Below are 12,219 nucleotides of genomic sequence, written 5' to 3' on the forward strand. Positions count from 1 at the left end.
TTCAGTCCAGTGGTGCTGTGTCCTGTGCTCTGTGCTTCTAAGGGCATAGTTATTTCCCCAATATTCCCCTGTGTTTAAAAAAATAAAAAAAAGTTTTTTTTATAAAATACCAAAAACTACTTTAATATTTTTTAATTACCACAAAATTTTCACAACCAATCCTGCAGTATAAGCCCATTGGTACTGCAATATTACCAAGTTCACACATTCAGCAGTAAAAGTCCAGTGGTACTGCAATATTACAAAGTTTACACATTCTGCAGTATCAGTCCAGTGGTGCTGTGTCCTGTGCTCTGTCCTGCTGAGTTCCGTAGTGCTGCTGGGTCCTGTGCCGTGTCCTGTTCAGTCCAGTGGTGCTGTGTCCTGTGCTCTGTGCTTCTAAGGGCATAGTTATTTCCCCATTATTCCCAAGTTTGTAAAAAATAAAAAAAAAGTAAAAAAAAATAAAAAATTTAAAAAAAAAAAATATATATAATAATTATAACCAAATTTGCAAAACCAATCCAGCATTATAAGTCCATTGGTACTGCAATATTACCAAGTTCACACATTCAGCAGTAAAAGTCCAGTGGTACTGCAATATTACAAAGTTTACACATTCTGCAGTATCAGTCCAGTGGTGCTGTGTCCTGTGCTCTGTCCTGCTGAGTTCCGTAGTGCTGCTGGGTCCTGTGCCGTGTCCTGTTCAGTCCAGTGGTGCTGTGTCCTGTGCTCTGTGCTTCTAAGGGCATAGTTATTTCCCCATTATTCCCAAGTTTGTAAAAAATAAAAAAAAAGTAAAAAAAAATAAAAAATTAAAAAAAAAAAAAAAATATATAATAATTATAACCAAATTTGCAAAACCAATCCAGCATTATAAGTCCATTGGTACTGCAATATTACCAAGTTCACACATTCTGCAGTATCTTGTGCTACATATAATGGAGACCAAAAATTTGGAGGATAAAGTAGGGAAAGATCAAGACCCACTTCCTCCTAATGCTGAAGCTGCTGCCACTAGTCATGACATAGACGATGAAATGCCATCAACGTCGTCTTCCAAGCCCGATGCCCAATCTCGTAGTACCGGGCATGTAAAATCCAAAAAGCCCAAGTTAAGAAAAAGTAGCAAAAAGAGAAACTTAAAATCATCTGAGGAGAAACGTAAAGTTGCCAATATGCCATTTACGACACGGAGTGGCAAGGAACGGCTTAGGCCCTGGCCCGTGTTCATGACTAGTGGTTCAGCTTCACCCACGGATCTTAGCCCTCCTCCTCCTCCCCCCCCCTACAAAAAATTGAAGAGAGTTATGCTGTCAGCAACAAAACAGCAAACAACTCTGCCTTCTAAAGAGAAATTATCACAAATCCCCAAGGCGAGTCCAAGGGTGTTGGTGGTTGTCAAGCCTGACCTTCCCATCACTGTACGGGAAGAGGTGGCTCGGGAGGAGGCTATTGATGATGTAGCTGGCGCTGTGGAGGAACTTGATGATGAGGATGGTGATGTGGTTATTGTAAATGAGGCACCAGGGGGGGAAACAGCTGATGTCCATGGGATGAAAAAGCCCATCGTCATGCCTGGTCAGAAGACCAAAAAATGCACCTCTTCGGTCTGGAGTTATTTTTATCCAAATCCAGACAACCAATGTATGGCAATATGTAGCTTATGTAAAGCTCAAATAAGCAGGGGTAAGGATCTTGCCCACCTAGGAACATCCTCCCTTATACGTCACCTGAATAACCTTCATAGTTCAGTGGTTAGTTCAGGAACTGGGGCTAGGACCCTCATTGGTACAGGGACACCTAAATCCCGTGGTCCAGTTGGATACACACCAGCAACACCCTCCTCGTCAACTTCCTCCACAATCTCCATCAGATTCAGTCCTGCAGCCCAAGTCACCAGCCAGACTGAGTCCTCCTCAATACGGGATTCATCCGAGGAATCCTGCAGCGGTACGCCTACTACTGCCACTGCTGCTGTTGCTGCTGTTAGTCGGTCATCTTCCCAGAGGGGAAGTCGTAAGACCGCTAAGTCTTTCACCAAACAATTGACCGTCCAACAGTCGTTTGCCATGACCACCAAATACGATAGTAGTCACCCTATTGCAAAGCGTATAACTGCGGCTGTAACTGCAATGTTGGTGTTAGACGTGCGCCCGGTGTCCGCCATCAGTGGAGTGGGATTTAGAGGGTTGATGGAGGTATTGTGTCCCCGGTACCAAATCCCCTCGAGATTCCACTTCACTAGGCAGGCGATACCAAAAATGTACAGAGAAGTACGATCAAGTGTCCTCAGTGCTCTTAAAAATGCGGTTGTACCCACTGTCCACTTAACCACGGACATGTGGACAAGTGGTTCTGGGCAAACGAAGGACTATATGACTGTGACAGCCCACTGGGTAGATGCATCCCCTTCCGCAGCAACAGCAACAGCTGCATCAGTAGCAGCATCTACAAAATGGCTGCTCATGCAAAGGCAGGCAACATTGTGCATTACAGGCTTTAATAAGAGGCACAACGCTGCCAACATATTAGAGAAAATGAGGGAAATTATCTCCCAGTGGCTTACCCCACTTAGACTCTCATGGGGATTTGTGGTGTCAGACAATGCCAGTAACATTGTGCGGGCATTAAATATGGGCAATTTCCAGCACGTCCCATGTTTTGCCCACACCATTAATTTGGTGGTGCAGCATTACCTCAAGAGTGACAGGGGTGTGCAGGAGATGCTTGCGGTGGCCCGCAAAATTGCTGGACACTTTCGGCATTCAGCCAGTGCCTACCGCAGACTAGAGGCACATCAAAAAAGCTTGAACCTGCCCTGCCATCACCTCAAACAAGAGGTTGTGACGCGCTGGAACTCCACCCTCTATATGCTGCAGAGGATGGAGGAGCAGCAAAAGGCCATTCAGGCCTACACAGCCACCTACGACATAGGCAAAGGAGTGGGGATGCGCCTGAGTCAAGCGCAGTGGAGACTGATTTCCATGTTGTGCAAGGTTCTGCAGCCATTTGAACTTGCCACACGAGAAGTCAGTTCCGACACTGCCAGCTTGAGTCAGGTCATTCCCCTGATCAGGCTGTTGCAGAAGCAGCTGGAGAAAGTGAGGGAGGAGCTGGTAAGCCATTGCGATTACAGCAAGCATGTAGCTCTTGTGGATGTAGCCCTTCGTACGCTTTGCCAGGATCCGAGGGTGGTCACTCTTTTAAAGTCAGAGGAATACATTCTGGCCACCGTGCTCGATCCTCGGTTTAAAGCGTATGTTGTGTCTCTGTTTCCGGCGGACACAAATCTACAGCGGTGCAAAGACCTGCTGGTCAGGAGATTGTCCTCTGAAGAGGACCGTGACATGCCAACAGCTCCACCCTCATTTTCTTCCACATCTATGGCTGCGAGGAAAAAGCTCAGTTTTCCCAAAAGAGGCACTGGCGGGGATGCTGATAACATCTGGTCCGGACTGAAGGACCTGCCAACCATTGCAGACATGTCTACTCTCGCTGCATTGGATGCTGTCACAATAGAAAAAATTGTGGATGATTACTTTGCTGACACCATCCAAGTAGACATGTCAGACAGTCCATATTGTTACTGGCAGGAAAAAAAGGCAGTTTGGAAGCCCCTGTACAAACTGGCTCTATTTTACCTGAGTTGTCCCCCCTCCAGTGTGTACTCGGAAAGAGTTTTTAGTGCAGCGGGGAACCTGGTCAGTGAGCGGCGAAGGAGGTTGCTTCCTCACAACGTTGAAAAAATGATGTTTATAAAAATGAATAATCAATTCCTCAATGAAGTACAGCACTGCCCTCCAGATACTACAGAGGGACCTGTGGTTGTGGAGTCCAGCGGGGACGAATTGATAATGTGTGATGAGGAGGAAGTACACACTGTAGGGGGAGAGGAATCAGAGGTTGAGGATGAGGACGACATCTTGCCTCAGTAGAGCCTGTTTAGTCTGTACAGGGAGAGATGAATAGCTTTTTTGGTGTGGGGGCCCAAACAAACCAATCATTTCAGTCAAAGTTGTTTGGTAGGCCCTGTCGCTGAAATGATTGGTTTGTTAAAGTGTGCATGTCCTATTTCAACAGCAGACCTCTCAACTGCAGCTCATCCCTCCTCTGCGGGGATAATGTCTCCTGTGCTCTGACACGTCACTCTGTGTACTCTCAGCCTCAGGATCTGACACTACAGCTACCATGCCTCTTGTAGCAGCCCTCACTCCAGGGCCTCTTCCATGTGCAGTGTCCCCCTCTCTCTTGGGTTCACTATAGTGGCATGGAGTTCTCCCCCTCATCCAGGGCACACATTCCTTGCCCTGGCTCAGTCACCACGCTCAGACTTCCAGGCAATGCTGGGGGAGCCTGGGAGCTTCCACCCCAGGTCCCCAGCTACAACTCTCCTCTCCTGTGTCTTCTCTCTCTTTCTGACACTTTAAAGATCGTGCCTTTAAATGAAAAAGTCAGTCTTCATTGCACGACTATGTGCAAGTGCAACAGGGACATTTTTTTGGGTTTACAAAGTCAAACAATAACACTACGACCCTGTCTGTCTGGGGTCTGTCAATGACGAATTGTCTGGAGCATGTTTTGAGGAGGTATTGTGGCCCCGGTATCAAATTGGGTACCGGGGCCACCCCACTATGCAGTCCAGATACTTGTTTGGTGGAATTCCGACACGTGGAGGGTTTTTTAATTATATTGTGGCCTCGGTACCAAATTGTGTACCGGGGCCACCACACTACGCAGTCAAGATACTTGTTTGGTGGAATTCAGACCAGTTGAGGGTTTTATTATTATATTGTGTGGACCACTCTATCTATACCACACTACAACTCTATACCACTCTATTTCCTACTTTAATTCTATTTAATTCTATTTCCTACTTTAATTCTATTACTAATTAATTAACATAAAGAGGAACAAAAATAACCAATTTTACCAAAAGTATAATATGACTTAGACTTACAAACACTACACTTGAAAGATCGTGCCTTTAAATGAAAAAGTAAGTCTTCATTGCATGACTATGTGCAACAGGGACAGTTTTTTTACAAAGTCAACTAATAACACTTGGACCCTGTCTGTCTTTAACATACTTAATGGGATCTCAATGACGAATTGTCTGTAGCATGTTTGGAGGAGGTATTGTGGCCCCGGTATCAAGTTGGGTACCGGGGCCACCCCACTACGCAGTCCAGATACTTGTTTGGTGGAATTCTGACACGTGGAGGGTTTTTTAATTATATTGTGGCCTCGGTACCAAATTGTGTACCGGGGCCACCACACTACGCAGTCAAGATAGATAGATGCGTATCATAGATAAAGTACATTCAGTGGTGTGGGGCAAATTGAAAAATATTCAAAATGCACTGACATTATCAAAAACAAGAGGTTGTCACACGCTAAAACTCCAACATGTATATGATGGAGAGGATGGAGGAGCAGCCGTATGTGTAGTGTAATGCAGACCTGTTGAAGGTTTTTTATATATTTTATTGTGGTGCCCAGTGCCCACTCCTCTACGCAGTCCAGGTACATTTATTGGTGCGATTCATAAAAGTTCAGGGTTTTTAAGATATTGTGGTGACCCACTCCTCTACGCAGTCCAGGTACATTTATTGGTGCGATTCATAAAAGTTCAGGGTTTTTAATATATTGTGGTGACCCACTCCTCTACGCAGTCCAGGTACATTTATTGGTGCGATTCTTAAAAGTTCAGAGTTTTTAAGATATTGTGGTGACCCACTCCTCTACGCAGTCCAGGTACATTTATTGGTGCGATTCATAAAAGTTCAGGGTTTTTAATATATTGTGGTGACCCACTCTTCTACGCAGTCCAGGTACATTTATTGGTGCGAATCAAACAAGTTGATGGTTTTCTTATTATATATATTGTGGTGACCCACTCCTCTACGCAGTCCAGGTACATTTATTGGTGCGATTCATAAAAGTTCAGGGTTTTTAAGATATTGTGGTGACCCACTCCTCTACGCAGTCCAGGTACATTTATTGGTGCGAATCAAACAAGTTGATGGTTTTCTTATTATATATATTGTGGTGACCCACTCCTCTACGCAGTCCAGGTACATTTATTGGTGCGATTCTTAAAAGTTCAGGGTTTTTAAGATATTGTGGTGACCCACTCCTCTACGCAGTCCAGGTACATTTATTGGTGCGATTCATAAAAGTTCAGGGTTTTTAATATATTGTGGTGACCCACTCCTCTACGCAGTCCAGGTACATTTATTGGTGCGATTCATAAAAGTTCAGGGTTTTTAATATATTGTGGTGACCCACTCCTCTACGCAGTCCAGGTACATTTATTGGTGCGAATCAAACAAGTTGATGGTTTTCTTATTATATATATTGTGGTGACCCACTCCTCTACGCAGTCCAGGTACATTTATTGGTGCGAATCAAACAAGTTGATGGTTTTCTTATTATATATATTGTGGTGACCCACTCCTCTACGCAGTCCAGGTACATTTATTGGTGCGAATCATAAAAGTTCAGGGTTTTTAAGATATTGTGGTGACCCACTCCTCTACGCAGTCCAGAAAGATACCTTTTTGCAACGTTTTGGACTAATAACTATATTGTGAGGTGTTCAGAATACACTGTAAATTAGTGGAAATGCTTGTTATTGAATGTTATTGAGGTTAATAATAGCCTAGGAGTGAAAATAAGCCCAAAAACTTGATTTTTAAACTTTTTATGTTTTTTTCAAAAAAAATCCGAATCCAATACCTTAAATCCGAACCGAGACCTTTCGTCAAGTGTTTTGCGAGACAAATCCGAACCTCAAAAATAACGAAAATCCGGATCCAAAACACAAAACACGAGACCTCAAAAGTCGCCGGTGCACATCCCTAATAATGTCACCAAAAAGGATTTTGCACTGCGTCTCTGTAGCGCCTGCAGAAAAAGGCCAGATGCACACTGAGCTCTTTCCTGATCACGATCCACTTTTATCTAGGAAAAAGGCAAAAACAATTACTCAAAGGAAATATTGTGTGGAGGGAAAGAGGGAGTGTCCGTTGTGATTGGCGGGAGTAAAGAAACTGCTCTCTGATCTTATTGCCGACGCCTGTGTATAGAGCTGCAGATATTTGTGACAGGGAAGACTCCTGCCTAAATATCTTACTTATCAATCTACTGGTGAGGGCTGCACCAAGAGAAAAACACGAACGTGGGACACTGTATAGGCACTGTCTCCTCTTGATGGGCATCTGAGGCTCCCAGGAATGGCATCTAGGAAAAGGGCCAAAACACAACTACCCTGCCACAGTGTCACGGTTACAAACAGAAGTACAGCTAACGAGTCGCGAATATGGTGAAAACACTCTGTGTTTATTTGCGGACAAGTATAAATAACAGGTAGTCAGGAGTAGTGGTAATTACCAGGTGCAGGCTGATGCAGGAAATAATATAAATGTCCAGAAACAAGCAGGTACACAGCTAATGCAGGGAAGCAGGGATATGAACAGATTCCAGGCAGCATGAACCAGAGGAGCAAGGCAGGAGGAAGAATCCACAGGTAACACAGGATATGACATCAGAATAGGACAACAATAACCAGCCATGTGTGCTGGGAGTGACAGGGTATATAAAGGGAAAACCACACCCAGGTGCATGGGATAATTGGAAAATGAAGGTTAACCCCTAATGCACACAATAAGGCACAATAGCAGCACCTCTGGTGAATGGAGGTACTGCCAATACAAATACAATTATAAAGACAAAAAGGAAGGAGCTGCCATGCAAAGCAGCATGTAATGCATGAGCTGAAGGCAGATCGTGACACACAGAGCTGTCTACTTTTACTAGTATGTACCACCCACTCTTTTGTTAAATACAACAACAATAAAAGCACCCTGATCCTAACAACACTCTGTGACTGGCATGCTGCGCAACATTAACTTCTAACACTTGTAGTGTACTACCCTATCTAAGGCACCCACAATACCACAGCCAATCAAAGGAAAAACAGACAGAAAACTGATACCAAAAGCCTACCAATAATGGTGGCCTGACTAATTAGTGCAAGGACACAAGGTACGGTGTTGTTGGAGACCACTCCAAAATGGACACCAGGGATATTGGGCAGGGCAATACTGAGCGAAAAATGGAGCTACCAGACCAGGTGTGGTCTCTCAATGACAGAAACTTACCTCCTACCTGATTCCAGGCCCAACACCTAAATTTGCCTCCACAGGCCTAGTGCCTGAATATGAGTTGACCACAGGCTCTAAGCCTGAATGATACTGTCCCGACCTAGGTCCTAAGTCTAGCAAATGCTGTCGAAGCTTCTTATATTTGGCCCCAGCCTAATCCTGAACAAACTAGCCCACAGGCTACTAAGCCTGTGTGTAAAAATGAGCTCCAAAGAATAGATGGATAGAGGTCTACAATTAAACCAATGGAGCCCCCAGGCCTTTTGCCCGATTAACTATTGCATGGGCCTAGTGCCTGAAATTGTGCCCATGGACCTTGTACTCAAAAGTGTGTCAGAAATTAGAGTGTTGCCCAGAAGCCTTACCTGTCTGTGACAGATTTCATCTGCAGCAAGGGTGAAGCATGAAAGCTCAGTGCCTTCCCTCCAGCAGTCTTCTTTGTTGAGCCTGCAGTTCTCTGGCTCTCTGCTGCCTGTCGCCATGTTTTGTTTTCCACTGGAACTCTTCTGATTTGCCCCATTGTCTTCTTGCTTGATATTGGCGCCCCTGCTTCACTGAAACTCTTCTTGCCTGAGTTCACCAACTTCTCTCCAGAGCTCCTCTCGGGTCTGTCTCTGCCGTTGGACTGGTTTTCCGCAATGCTAAAATTCAAATGGCCAGAGGTGAACCCTGATTGGCTGGCTGCAAATTTGTTTGGGAACGCTGGGAAGAAAACAGACTCGGGGACACGCTGCTACATCTCTATAATATTGTGCATTGTAAGTGTTGAAGTCACCATATCTCTGGACGGTTCTTCAGAAAATGTTACAATTCTGCCCAAAAAAATTATATTTGCAATTTAATATCTGACGAAATATAATTTCTGCTTGTCGCAGAATATTTTTTTGCTTCAAATTTTTATTTTCCTCTGTTTATAAAATACCAACATATTACATTTTGCAGCACTTTAAGGGGACCATGAGAAAATACATAGCATACAATGATATGAAGCAAAAGATGCCAGTTTAATTATAACAATTTATTCAAAATCAAAAAGCCTTATTGCAGATGAAACCAGTTGTGCTTTCCCTATTGATAGGACTTATTCTTGCTTACCCCTATACATCAAAGTGTTAACACTGGCAATAGCTTCCCTAACTCAGGATTGGTATTTCAGGTGAAAACCGCTGAAACCTGCTTTATTCCATAAGCGGCAATAAAAACATGTCTTTATTATTACACATTGATAAATAGACCCCAAAGGAAGAGCTCTGCATTAAGTGTATACTCCTAACCCTGTGTATCCTGCTTCTTAGTCATATTGTATTACTGTGTTTGTGGCATGTAACAATGGATGTGTATGTATGTATGTATGTATGTATGTATTTATTTATTTATTTATTTATTCGTATCTACATGTAGAGTATGGATATTTATGTAACCCATGCTGCAGTTGGACTTGAGCACCCAGGGGCTACTAATCACAATTGCATCAGTAAGAAACGAGATGGATATTGTCATTTACCAGTCCAGGAAGAGAAACTTCATCTCCTACAAGGCTACTGTGAAAGGGGGCGGATTCTAATAAGACTGAAAAACCAGAGAGCAGATGAGGAAGGAGAGAGAAAATCACCCTGAGAGAGACTGAGCTGTGTGACAAGTCCAGATAGGTGACTCTATTTTGCATGAAAACTGCATAAATATTGTACCTCCTGTGGGTCATTTAAGAACCAGGAAAAAAAAATTGAACTCTGTTAGAGGCATAAATAAAGACCCAATTTTATTGTTTAGTCCATCTGCCAGCAGCAACATTGTCCTAATGCATTAAAATCAGTGTGTGGCTACTTTTGCAGGATTGTGCGTCTAACTGAAAATGTCCATAATGAATACCTTAGAAAAAGGAAAAAAAGTACACAGCGCTGAAAAATGGTTCCAAAGAAGTGAATATCACACGATGACAATATCAGAGTGAAAAAAAGTTGGAAATATCCAAGGCAATGTTACGAGCCGCGGCGGTGCCCAGCCGCCGCGACTCACTCACCCGCGTCCCGGCCGTCGCCATGGCGACCGGGACGTCATTTCCGGCCATAACCCGGCCGTTGCCGGGGCAACCAGCAGAAGCTTCAGAGCTGCGTCCCGGCAATAGGAGGAAGCCGGGCGCAGCGTTCTATAGCCTGTGGGCTAATTAATATGGGCAGATTATAGGAGGTAATTACAGGCATTAGCCTGCAACTGTGCAGGCCAGGGGCAAGCCCTGATTGGCTCTATTAGTGACTGCTCTATTAACCTGCAGGAGTGTGTTCAACCTGTGATTGGTTCAGCTGGGTATTTAAGGCAATGAGGTCTGCTGCCTCATTGCCGGTTATAGCTTCTGTGCTCCAGTCTGCTGACCTGCTTTGTTCCTGTTCCTGTGTCCTGATATCTACGTTTGGCACCCCGTGTATGACCCCTGGCTTTGTATTGGACTTCGCTCGTGTTTCCTGTGACCCTGATCCTCGGCTTGTTTACCCGTTCTGCTACTTTGCCTGTGACCTCTGACCTCAGCTTGTTCATCGATGCTGATACCTGCTGCCGGCCTTTGACCTCTGCGTGGACCTGACTCTTCATGCCTGGGTTCTCCCCAGCCGGTACACACTTCACGACCCTCTGTCAGTCTGCAGCCCAGTCTGTCCCCACCATCAGGGGCTCCAGTGAACACCTGACTGGCAGAGTAGACTCCGGGTTGTGTTGTGCCGGCTGGAGGGGTTCCTAACAGGCAATATGAATTACAATTGTAATTCATATTGCCTTGGATATTTCCATGAATTACAATTGTAATTCATATTGCCTTGGATATTTCCAACTTTTTTTCACTCTGATATTGTCATCGTGTGATATTCACTTCTTTGGAACCATTTTTCAGCGCTGTGTACTTTTTTTCCTTTTTCTAAGATATTTCAATTTGGGATGTGACACCATCCTCACACAGCTGCGTCATCTGATTCCATTGAGTGTTTTCATTATTCCATTTAGCGCCAGGTGACTGTTTTTGGTTCATAATGAATACCTCCCAACTGTCCTGATTTGGGCAGGACAGTCCCAATTTGGGGATTCTGGGCCTGATTCCTTACCAAACACAACATGTACGTATTTATGAGTTTTTTTTAAAAGTGATACGACTGAAAATCACATACCTTAGAGATGCCCGTAGCTTGAATTGGATGCTGCTGCATGCTCTCGAGCTTGGCACACTCTTACTACATTGACTACTTGCATCCACTCATTCCCTTCCCCATTCCTTCCCTGAAATCGTAGGCTGTAGCAATTGTCTTGAAGATGAATTGAACGTTACTGTGTTCTGTAGCGTATGGTCCAGGTCTAGGCATACGCATAGTAATTGTGCAAATAATACGCAATGTATCGCCAGGTACGCTCCTTAATAAATTAGGCCCTCTGACCTCCCACCCGTCAACGCTGATCCTGGCAGCAACAAGCTGCTCAGTGTTCTTTCTGTATGACTAGACTGGCGGGGGAAAGCCGCTCTGACCACAATAAATTTTCACCCACCCCCTCTCCAGTCAAGTGACGGTGTGGCTTCACGTAGCACTCATCTTCCTGCCAGTGTGCCCAGCAATCAATTACAGTGTGAGATAGTCTGCATTGCAATTTTCCTCAGATCTCTATAGAGACAGCTTGTAAGTTTAAATGGGCATGTTGAGATATTTGAGGGGCTGGCATATGGGAGGGGTTTATGGGCATGTAAATTGCACGTGGGGAGCTCTGAGATGCATGTTGGAGACTTATGTTTAGGTCTGGTGGGAATTATGTGGAGGTCTGATGGCATATGTGGAAATCTGATGGGCATGTACAGGTCATGTGGGAGGGTCCGAGGGGCATGTGGAGAGATCTGAAAGCTTGTGGGAGTCTGGGGGCAAGAGGTGTATTTTGTGGCAAGTGGGGATCTGATGGCATGTGGGGCTATTTTGGACTATGTAAGAGGTCTGGGTGACATGTGATGGAATTTTGGAGCAAGTGAGGGGCAGTTTTGAATGAGTGTGTGGCCTGTTTGAAGTTTGGTTGTATGTAGTATATATTGCGTGTTCAATGTTATGTA

The sequence above is a fragment of the Mixophyes fleayi genome, chromosome 7 (assembly GCF_038048845.1).
Source record: "Mixophyes fleayi isolate aMixFle1 chromosome 7, aMixFle1.hap1, whole genome shotgun sequence".
Classification (NCBI taxonomy): Eukaryota; Metazoa; Chordata; class Amphibia; order Anura; family Limnodynastidae; genus Mixophyes; species Mixophyes fleayi.